This window comes from Saccostrea echinata, unplaced genomic scaffold (genome assembly GCF_033153115.1).
Source record: "Saccostrea echinata isolate AGI-Se365-2 ecotype Australia unplaced genomic scaffold, CSIRO_AGI_Sech_v1 ptg000013l, whole genome shotgun sequence".
Lineage (NCBI taxonomy): Eukaryota > Metazoa > Mollusca > Bivalvia > Ostreida > Ostreidae > Saccostrea > Saccostrea echinata.
Window position 1 is genome coordinate 1216622 of NW_026889762.1, and position 12375 is coordinate 1228996.

Below are 12375 nucleotides of genomic sequence, written 5' to 3' on the forward strand. Positions count from 1 at the left end.
CTCTGATTTTATAAATTTTATATTATACATGTATGCTGTGTTCTTATGCTTACGTTAATGTAATATAAGACCATAATTCTTTTTTTCTAAAATTTTGCTGTTGTATTTTGGAAGATTTACTTTGAATCTTTTTCATGCTTTTTATGCAATGTGTTCTTAGTCATCTTACAGATTGTGTTAATTTGTTAGTTTAAAACAAACGATTCCTTGAACTTATCCAAAGGATTAAGCAGCTTTAAGTGTTTATTTTAGATCAATATCATTATATACAGATACAATTTTATTCTATACCATTTAGCTATTTCTACAAAGAGTTGTGACAAAACAAAATGAAATATTCTTCAAATGGTTTTGTTATTATTTCTTTTATGTATATATTAATCAAAACATAAGATTCCAATTTTTCCTGTTATTAATCTTTTGGCACCACAACTAAATTGTTTCCTGATTAAGCGAATTCTTTTCTTCAATTTATTTGGACTTCTTGTAGTCTGTAAAATCCGTGAACAACATACTCGGCTTGAGCAATTATCAGGTATATCTGAATGTTTTGTGTTTATAAATGTCAGAGAATTTCAAGACAATATGTTTATTTATTTAGATTTGTACAAATTTAAATCTGATATCCTTCATATTACAATATCTCATGTGACATCATAAACGTATATACTTTTAAGTAGATAATAGATTGATTGTTTGATCGTATGTTTTTTTACGTCTCGTTCGAGAATTTTTCACTCATATAGAGATTTCACCATATACCGGTGAAGGGCTTCAAATTTAGACCTTTACTTGGCACTCAGGGCCATTGAGTCGTGAGGGTTCTTTATTGCGCCAACGCCTACCGTGACACTGGGCCTCGGTTTTTAAGGTCTCATTCGAAGGTACCGCAACTTTGACTTCAAAGTGTCGAGCGCTTGGCAAAGGAACAGTTGCTACATATTTTTTTATTTACTTAGGTCAGTCGCGGCTGTGATTCGAACATCACGGAGCGAGCGCTCTACCGACTGAGTTACCGTGACGGTAAGTAGATAATAGGATTTACACAGCAAATCAATGATTGTAATGTAAATTTACAAGAGAAACATGGAATCTGACGGTCACCTGAGTGTCATGACTGTCCTAAAATGATCCAAGGGATATGAATTTTTGTAAAAGCAAGAATCTTATGATCATATAAATAATGTGTTCGCTATATTTCCATAAGCAAATGCTATAAAAATTGTGAAAATAATGAGTGATCGATATCAGAATTCTTAATGTCAATACGAGTTTCAGAATAGGGAATAAAACACGGACCACTGGAAACTCCAGCGGTTGAATCAGGTGTCTTGGATGATGAAGCATCCCCTATCGACTGGTCACATCCGCTGTGAGCCCTATGTAATCATCAGGTTGACGGAGAAATCCGTAGCTAAATTTAGAATCTACATTGTAAAAACAAAGGCCTAACAATTGGTATAAAACATGGCAGTCAAAATACGACCCAGTAATAGACTTTGTTTGCAAACAAGGTCATTAAATCCACCATAAAATTTACTAAATACTGACTTTAAAACCAGGATGTTGGAATCCCTGCAACAACAATTAATTTGTCAGTAGTTTGCCTCAGTTTAAAAATTGATCTTTCTAACTTCTTAGAGTGTGTTCTTTTGTATCCAATTAGTTGGTGGACATAAACACCATATGCAGGTGATAACGGAATATAAGTACATAAATAAGGAAACTTGACGATTGAAAAATAAAAGTGATCTTGTTTGTCAAACAGTTTAGTTGTTTGTAAGCCATAATGGTCAAATGTCAGTTACACATCAAAATATGGAACTCTGTGGTCTTTTATTTGAGTTGACTGGGATATATTGAGTTGACAAATGAAAAAATGGACAAAACGTCGTTTATTTATATCGAAGTCAACACCGTGAGTTTTCTGCTTCATCGGAATTGGAAAACAGGTCAGCTTATAAAAGAGCACAATCGTAAAATTCCAACAGATTGTTGGATGACCTTGTATCCAAAGACTACATAGATATTGTCAGTGAAGAACTCCAACATTTTTTATTATCAACCTAACTATTTTTACGTAGAATTAGAAAGGTTTTTTTTAAGAAAATAATTGTGTTGATGACCAGTCACAAGATATAAAATGTCCGAGTTCTGTTTTTATTGGAGAAGCATTGTCTATGATATCAAAAACATTATCTTTTATTTTTCGTAAATAATGGCTGTTTGAAGTGTTAAAAAATCATATGTGTCGATATAAACCGTGGAATTTTTTTTTCTCAGAAATTGAATATTTTATATCTTCTAAAACTTCTTTAAAATTTATGAGAGTCCACATTTTATAAACAACACTTCTTGAATATGTCGTAGCATAGTGTATCCTAGGTTCCTCTGAAGAATATTTTCAAAGATGAAAAGTAGTTTCAATAATGGAATCAATTATGTCTATTCAAAGAATATCTATTCAAAGAATATATTTACTCAAGGTTATATCTGAAGAATAAAACGAATGGGACAATGGTACTATAATGTATAATGTCGAATATTTTCAACTCATGGTACCAATGACATACGGATATATCTTAAAGCAAAGCAGACATGTTTCCCAAAAGTCAAGATCACTCGATATAGAAATGACATTGTCATAAAATGAAAAATAATTATGGTGACATTCAGGATAAAGAATATTTTCCACATTAAGCATCATGTTTTAACAATCGAATTCAATCTAAGTAGGTAAGTATGTTATTATATGTCTGCTGATTCAGAAATTTGTATTTTTAACATTCAAAAGAATGTTTTCAGTCTATTATGCAAGCGCCATAATGTGATATAATAAATCAAAACAGCATGAATGCAATATTGCAGGTTGCTTAATTGCGGGTCACTAAAGTATTCAGCTAAAGGAGAGAGAAAACAAAATGACAGATAAAAACCGGCAAGATGCTGTATATTAAAGACAAAATTTAGTCCCCTGTATTAATTATTGTTGCAAAACAATCAAAATCCGGGATGTTTTGGTGCGCAATGATGAAAAAAATCAAATGAACGGACCTCTATTGATGTAACAGCATTTTAACATACCACAACTAGCTAGCCAATGAGATAAACCAGCAGTTTTTCTCGACCAATTGCTTTTTACATAAAGTCTTGCACTCAAAAAGATCTCAACATACATTAAACAAACACTAAATTTTCTAGAAAATGGAAGCAATGAGTAACTAAAAGAACAAATGTGTTCACCGGATTGCTAACACAAAGAGATTAGATGACAAATAGAAAAAAGTATAATTTATATTTTTCTATTTTGGGAGGCAAAAATTTTGATATCAAGTTGATTTTCAAGTTAAGTTCGCGGGGCAATTGCTCTTTAAAAGATCTCGAGCGCTATATATGGTATAACACATAACATATGTGACATTGTAAAACAAAATGCATATTTGTACGAGGGCCGTTCAAAAATTACGCGGACTTGTTGCACAGAAAATATATTTGACGACATAATCAAGCAAAAAGTAATAAATAATATAAAAGAATCTTTTTATATATGGTCATCAAAATTTCAAATAAAAATATTGTAAATTAGTATCAATTTCGGGTGATTTAACAGGACATATCATGAAGTCACGGCGCAGTAAAACCTTCAACGCCACGGGCATTTTAAAAAATGGGAGCTTTCATTTTCTCAATATTTTCCCTTAGTATATAATACTGTTTAGTTTGGGTTACCTTAACCACTCAAAATAAACATCCATATACCATTTCTGATCTAGCTTAAAAACTATAAAACTAGTATTGTGTGTTCTAGTTTGTGTTAAACCCCAAAACTGCAGATATTTCTGAAGTAAAGTTTGACGTCAGTCGATCTCAATCATGTTCTTAACAGTCCAGATCAGTGTTTTGTCGATGAACTTCTTCCATCCCTCACGGACTGTCTTTTGACTAAGATCTAACAGTCTAAAATTCTTTTCTATATTTTGTAGAGTTTACTATATGTTTCATCAAGCTTATTTTGGGTCCCCATTGGCGTTTTCCCAGCAAGATTCATGATTTGATAAAAATGCTCTTTTTGAAATTGATTTCGTAGGGGTCACATCTGAGAAAAATTGCAATATTTCTGTTAATACTTCAAATATTACGTCAGAAATATAAAAACTTAATAATACAACAATTAAAAGAAATTTTAGAGAAAATTGTTGAATAATATCGTGAAATATGGAAATAAATGAATAAAATATTGGATACCGCAGTTTTGTATTTCAACATTTTGCCGTGCTCCGTACATCACCATCAACAGTATGAAAACAGCAATAATTTTAAGAGATATTGAATAAAAGCAACATATTTAACCAAGGATTTATTGGAATCTTTAAGAAATATGTTCCTGTGAAATTTTAAGTCTATATGACGTCTGTAAGGGTAAATAATAGCAGAGTCCGCGTAATTTTTGAACGGCCCTCGTATGATCAACATGCCTTTATAAAGTTAAAATAATTGTAGAAATGAGAAACTGATTGCTTTCCTTTGGCGTTATGCAATATGAAAGAGCATTCATTGCAAATATACCTGTAATCTTGATATTAAGAATGTATTAAAAATGCACAAACATCAATGTAAAAATTTGTCTCTGAAAAAATGATCACAAAAATTGTCATGGAGTGTCATGAAGGAGTAGGAAGGATAAATTGATTATCTTATCTTTCTGTTTCTTTTTTGCAAACCCATGTCCCTACACTCTGACATGGGGCACTTCTTCAAAGGCAGAATGATGAGAGATATGTATTTAAGATTTTTAAGCATACATACTAGTTTAAAAAATAGCTTTTTTTCTCTATGAATTGTTTTTAACAAAAGGAATATTTAGCCCTAGATATTCAAGTGAAATGTTTCATCTGAAGTAACCCCCCCCCCCCAAATATGTATTTCTTTTTATTCTTTCAAAGTATAAAGGGGTAATGCTTTAAGTAGTAGAGTTTGTCTGTTTATGTGCCCCACATAGGTTCAGTTGTATCTAACTTTGCTAACAAAGATATGTTATGTAATTCAGATGATAAATCAAGAATCTTTTGTTTCCACGAAAGAAGATAAATTATCACTAGTGTAATAAAGATTACGACATACGATGTTGATTTGATAAAGAAAAGACATTTTTTTTAGTCGGACTGAGAGATGAGCGGAAAAGTAGTGACTTTCATTATTTTCTGTTATATCCCTACCTGTGCCTTACAACTCTCCGGGATCTTCTCGACACGGTGGGTGAAGGTAGCAGCAACTAATGGGACAAGAGAATGTTATGTAGGGGTCATCTTCCAGGATGATTGTTGGTCATGGGACTATCCTCGAGGTTAATTTACTTATTCAATACAGTAAAAAGTAAACTGGATTTTTGTTTGTCCAACTCGGATTCTTTTATAGCAATCTAAAGCAAAAATAAATAAGTATAAAAAATGAATGCATACCTTAAGCAAAACTATGAAAGATAACATTGTGGCAGGGGACAGAATGTATTATGGAATCGTTAATAATTGCTTATTACAAATATATATCTACATTCATGGCTGAAAAATGAAAAAGACACCCCGGGAGTGAAAAGTTTTTATGATGATATCCTATAGAATGGAAATTCAAGTTTGTGCAAAAAAGGCGCAAGAGGTAAATATTTAAGATGTTTATCGCCATAATAATTTTTTTTGGCTTTTCTGTGAGATTTTTTAGATCGACAAAAAATAAATTCACATCTAAAAGCCATTTTGTGTGTACCACAAATAGAAAGAAATAAAGAAGAAAGAAATATAATTCTAATAGACCACTGAAAGAGTCGCAAAAATAGGACTTCGCAAGTTTGAAATATCAGTGTTTTGAAAAAATTGACATGCAAAACAGTTAAACGGTATACAGTGTAGATTTAAGTTTGTTCAAACCAAGGTCCTTTCTCACATTGATTTCTGGTTTAAGTTTAAAAGACTTCATCAAAAGAAAAAAATATATTTACTTCATTTAACGTGCCTTTATTATTTTCAAAGAAAAATGATAAAGTGATCACTTTGACTTAGGGTAACTTTCAAAGTGACATTTGAAAGAAAAGAATTTGTTTATGATAAATGAATATTTCTGAGGGTCCAAGATCGGGAAAACTTGACATTATAATAATGAGTATATGATGGTGAACAGCTTTCGGCAATTTAAGGGAATGGGTTAATTCACCCTATAAAAGTTGCTTTGTTGTATACCTGGAAACTTTTTTCTAACAAATTCAATAAAAATGTGTTATTATGGACAAACGTGGAGAAAAATGTTTTCAAAAAGAATTTCACTTTTCAAATTTCACAATTTCACTATCAAAATATGGTACTGGGGAGAGTATTGATTACAGTTATAGGTATGGACCAGACTGTAAGGGCCCTAGAGATTATTGCGGGAATTGTGATGGCCCTGACAACAGTAAATGCCCTGATATCGTTTCGTTACTCTCATAATGACGATGAAGACGATTTTTCTTGGTGCGAATGTTTCACTGGATGTGTTTCAATCTTTTACCCATTTTCCGGTAAGTAACATCCATTTTAGAATATGATAAAAAGTAAGAATCTTTAAAATCCCAAGTACTGAAACATCACCATAACCTTTATTTAATGGGAATGATATTCAAAAGACATCTTCAATGCATCACCAAATATTTTGTTCTAAGTCCGACCATTTTTGTAAATCCTAAGAAACATAATATATGTGAGTCCATATGTTTTCTGACATTATATTGAAATTGTCTTTTATTGTCTTGATTTGTTTGCAAATCAAACATATTTTGGTCTATCCAAACGCTCTTTTGTTCATTTTCAGGTATTCTTGGTTTCACTGGGTGCATGATTTTGGTGTCACGTGATTTAGGGGAGTTTGACTGGGCGTTCTACGTTTGCTTGGCAGCGTCCATTTATAATATTCTACAGGTAGGACTATTTATTCGTAGAGTTTAGTAATGTATTAAATACATTTCAAAAAACCGACATTATTTAATCCACAGTTGGAAAAATGAAGCAAACGTCTGGTTTCAGATGTTTTACTTCTGCTGGTCCATTTACCAAGCTCGACATCTGAAAGAGGAAAATACAGATGAAGGCCCCACAGGAGTGTTAGTGATGGAACAGCTCCAGATCACACAAGTTACACACATTTTCCATATTACATAGATAGTGATGGAAAAGCTCCAGATGACTCAAGTTAAACACATATTCCGTATTATAAAGATTGAAAAGCTCCAGATTGCATAGGTTACACACACATTCCCTGTTCCATAGATAATGATGCAGCAAGTCCGGATTACACAAGTTATACATGTACACACATATTTCATAGATAATGATGGACCACAACAAGCTCAAAAAAGTTACACAAATGTTTTCTTATCACATAGACAGTGATCGAGCAGTACGCGATTATACAATTTAGACATATATTAAGTAAAACATAGTGATAAAACAGATCTAGATCAAGCTAGTTTCTCACGAATTCAAATGGATAGAAATGGAGCAAATCCAGATCAATCAATTTACTCACATATTCAGTGTTACATAGTCTAGCATGATAGTCCGAGTTCTGTTCATACTTTTAACATAAATATAATCATATTGAACATACCGTGAAATCATCATTGTCTGTGGGTAACCAATAGGGGATCAATGTTTAACTTTGTGGGTCTCTCTTACCCACGAATGAACATCCCTACGAGTAATAATTTTTTTCGAGGGAGCGGTTCATTGAATATTCTGTATAGATGAATAGCCCACGAAATAAGGCCTTAACGAAATATAATTTTTGTGACGGTATATTTTCTTGTTATCAAACGTATTGCCATCCGCAATGATATTCACCTAACCTCACTGCATATATTGTCGTCCATCTGCACGTATTGTCAACGGCTAAAAAAATTAAATTATGTATGTACATATTGAATCTGGCAATAATATGTACCTATCCTCACTGCACATATAGTCGCCCGACAGTTACGATTACTTAAAGATATTTTTCTGTTATTTTGTTAGATTCGTGTATAAATCACGCAAACATGTCACGTGAGCATTTTTCATTAAGGCGCGATGTAGCACACGAGTTTTTCTGTTTATAGTGAAGAAGGTAGTTTACACAAAAATGATATTTAAATCGAAAATTATATCTTAAAATTTCCTGAGATTGAACATTCGCAAAAAGAAAAAAAATCAATGTTTTTAACATACGATTGTCCTTATTAACTATAATAAAGCAGTTGAAATAAAATGCTACATTTAAAATACATATTGCACTTGAAAAGGAAGAATGTTGCAATGAACATGATAGATATGGATTCATTTATCTCTCTTTTAATATAAATTCATTATGAATATCAAGATTATCTCACTCTTCCTTTCCGACTCCAGTAAAGCATTCTTTAAACAATATACTTTAGGCGATAAATAAGTAAATGTCGCAGCATACATAGTCACCGACACTTTATATGCCAACATATAAGGTACACCTTGTCGTCCATTCTGCACAGAGATTAAAGGCTTAATCGACACATATCGTCAATGGTGTCAGTATATACTGAGGGATGACAATATATACAGTAAGGGTAGGTATATATAAGCGAGCAACAATATGTGCAGGACGGCAAAATGTAATGTCACAAACATTGATCCCCAAGGATTAAAATGATCCCAGAGTGATTCATTGTTATTATATAATATGTGTACAGGCAAAATATATATTTACATGTATTTTTTTTAAAAGTAATTAAAGCATGCAAGAAAGTTTACTTATAATTTAATCATTGATGGTAATTATTACAAACAAAGGACAAGGGATGGTAAAGGCCGAATCTTGCCCCTTATTTGAAGCAAAAAGCAGAACACAGTTAAAATAGCGATAGTTTGTAGTTAAGAATTTAAAATGATGCTTCTTTTAAAACCAGCAATAATTTTTATTCAAAGCTTAAACGGAGGGCACAAGAAGGTGCAGAAGTAGGACATTTTCCCGAATTTCCTCAATTCTGGAGGAATTTCGTTAAATTTGAGATACTTTTCACTTCAGGAAACATAGAGTACAAGCTTGCCTATATGAGATTTTTATACACAAGATGCATCTGATACTAGTGTATGAAATATATAAATTTGGTAGATAGGCAAGCTTGTGCTCTATGTTTTCTAAAACAAAATGTGCTGTAAAATCGATGAAAATTTACATAAAAATGAGAAAAATCGGAAACTGACATATTTTCTGACATTCCTATAACTTCTGTGTATCCCATAATTTAGAACTAATGCTCATTTTGTGGCAGGGAAGACAACAAGTTTTAATTGATAAACTGTTGCATCATTCTAAAAGACACACCAAATCAGGGGCCAAAAAGGGGTTTTAGCCTATCTTGTCCTTTAGAAATACTGGCAACGCTATTATTGACTCAACAGGGATAGAATAGGATTCATGCACGATACAATAAACTAAAAAAACCTTTATGAATGATCTCGACAATAAATGCAAAACCTCAGTTACAATCTTGATGAATAATGCAAAATCTGATAAACGATCTTACTGATAAATGCAATCCCTGATAAGAACATGATCTAGAATTTAATTTAAAGATAATTATATAAAAGAGAACAAAATATTAATTTTTGAATGAAATTTTAAAATATATCGAATATTGATTGATTGATTGTATGTTGTTTTACGTCCAATTCGAGAATTTTTCACTCATATAGAGACGTCACCATATACCGGTGAAGGGCTTCAAATTTTGACCTTTACTCGGCACTCAGGGCCATTGAACAGTGAGGGATCTTTATCGTGCCAACGCCTGCCGTGACACGGGGCCTCGGTTTTTAAGTTCTCATCCGAAGGACCCGCAACTTTCACTTCAATGTGCCGAGCGCATGGCGAAGGAACAGTTGCTACCCATTTTTTATCGACTTAGGTCAGTCGCGGCCGAGATTACAACTCACGACCTCCCGATCACGAAGCGAGCGCTCTACCCACTGAGCTACCGTGAACGATAATATATCGAATAGAAATTGATTTAAAATAAATGTTTTGATTATTTATTACATGTAATTCATTGAGATTTAAATTAGTTTAAATAGTTTGTATACATCAAGTAAAAGTATGAAAAAAATCATTTTGGGGGCATTGTTCCATGATGAGCGAAATATATAGAAATTGAAGTCGTGTTGAGGTAAGCGAATGAAGTGATTCTTTTCATGGTTATACATTTTCCTGAAAACCTGAAAGAGGGGCTTATATAATTTTACCCTCTTTTATTAGCCCGCTTCCATTATCCTATTTCTAATAATACTTTCTAATCCATCAATTATAGAGAGATAAGATAGAGGTTATTTCGAAAAAGTTGCAATGAAGGACGAATGAAAGACGGATAAAATTAGTTCATGAAAATAAGTCTTGCAAAAGCTACACGTAATGTATCGGCTATAAGATCTTAAAAACGAGCATGCCAGCTAGATATATATATTATCGTCAAAGGTTTGTGGTTCGAAGTCACCAGGTACACATACCTAAACATGATAAAACCAAAGGCTTTGGTTATTGTATTCAATAACTATATGTATTGGCTTTAATTTTCTTCTCTCTACAATTATGAATTTTGATTACATACAAAAACGATTACTGTAAACCAAATTTTATTTACGTGCGAGAAATATCCACGAGTTTCGCGACCTACTTTAAATCGCGAATATCAATCGCCGTGAACCATTTATTTTGCTTTGTATTTATAGAGAATGTTTCCTCAGTCGCGAAAAATTTATCGTCACGGATGGATTTCAAACTGACATATCGCGAATAAAAACGACGTTTACAATAAACGAATTTGAGTGGCAGACAAAGACTTTCAGATTTACTATAAAAAATAAAGTATATGCCTTAAATTTTACTCTACAAACCTTAAAGATCTCCAAAGCATTTAAAATGATGATGTGACATAACTGCTATCTGGGGCCCCTTTTTCTACGACGAATTATATTTAATCTACAACGATTTTGATAGTTTTCATACAAGAGTGAATAAATACGACGCCTTTTGAATAGTTTCAATAGTTCCGACAAGTTTTAATTATAAGGATTACTGCATTATCTATGATTTTTTTTTACCCTATGACAGCAAAATTCGGCCTGGTTTGTGACAATACGTTCTTATATGAAAAGAGAATAGGCGGGTCTTAGTACAATAGAGGGATATGCATGTTTGAGGAATCTACCTTATATGGCTATTGTTATTATTTTGCACATAGTCGCTTACCGAGAACAATTGTCCAATCCGATGACAGAACGACAAAACATGCTGGTTTACTACATGTTTACATTTTATCACGTGGTTTAGGTCAATTTACACAAACTTTGAATGGTCAACCAAGGCTATTTTTACATAATAATACGCATGGAACCGCAGTGTTTACCGTTTAGGGGTCAAGAAATGCACATGAAACTTCTATTAACTGATTCTCGGGAATACGTGTAGACCTAGCGAATTGCCCACCGAACGCTTTACAAAACTTTTAACTATGTATATTTATAAATCAATTGTTTGTAAATGTGTCTAATCTGTGACTCAAATGCATAAAAATGTCTATCGGAAAGCAGGTTAAAAAAACAATCTTTTTTCTACGCATGAAATGTCCTTAGTATTTTTGTTGTACTCACTAGTTATGCAACTCATTTAGCTGATTGGTCAGTTAGAAAGTATCGCCAGTGCCTCGATTAGCATATGAATTTATTCTTACGTCAGAAAAAATAGTTTCGTCGATCTGTTGATAATGGGAAAGGCCAGCTAGATTTTACATTTTTAAAAACAACATGTGAGCGCAGTTAGGTACATGTTTCTCTTTTCACACATAGGTAGATTTCAATAGAAGACAGTGACCAGCCAAAGGAGAAAAATGTACCTACTTGCGCTCGTATATTTTAAGGGCTTCAAAGAGTGGGCGGGGCCAAAGTTCAATGGGAATTGGATGTAAACATGATACCCCTACTCAAAATAAAGACATATATCTTCCAAATTCTGTTTCTATTTTCGGTAAAAGTTGTATTTTATGAGGGTATACATATCAGTGATTAAGTGCATGCAAAAATTAGAGTAAGATTTAGATATTTAATTTTTTGTCAATTTACCGGGGGCCGTATGTCACATCATCCTTTATCAATACAAGTGAATAAATAATTTGTATTTGTAACTAAAGGTAATTCTGATGATGCATTGAGATAAATGACTTTATTTCATTAATTAAATATTTTTGCAATTGTTAAAGGAAATGTGTGATTTTTTGTAAGTTATCTGTTATCATATTCAAAGGGATATCTCGATCTTTCTTTATGTAAAACAAGGTAAAATAGCATT

At 32.5% G+C, this 12375-nt stretch overlaps 1 long non-coding RNA gene across 1 annotated transcript; it reads left to right on the forward strand.

Moving 5' to 3' along the window:
* Positions 1 to 6480: 6480 nt before the first annotated feature.
* Positions 6481 to 7215, forward strand: LOC133186423 (uncharacterized). Its single transcript, XR_009721042.1, has 3 exons — positions 6481 to 6547; positions 6838 to 6944; positions 7050 to 7215. It is a non-coding gene; the product is annotated as an uncharacterized LOC133186423 (long non-coding RNA).
* The last annotated feature ends 5160 nt before the right edge of the window (positions 7216 to 12375 follow it).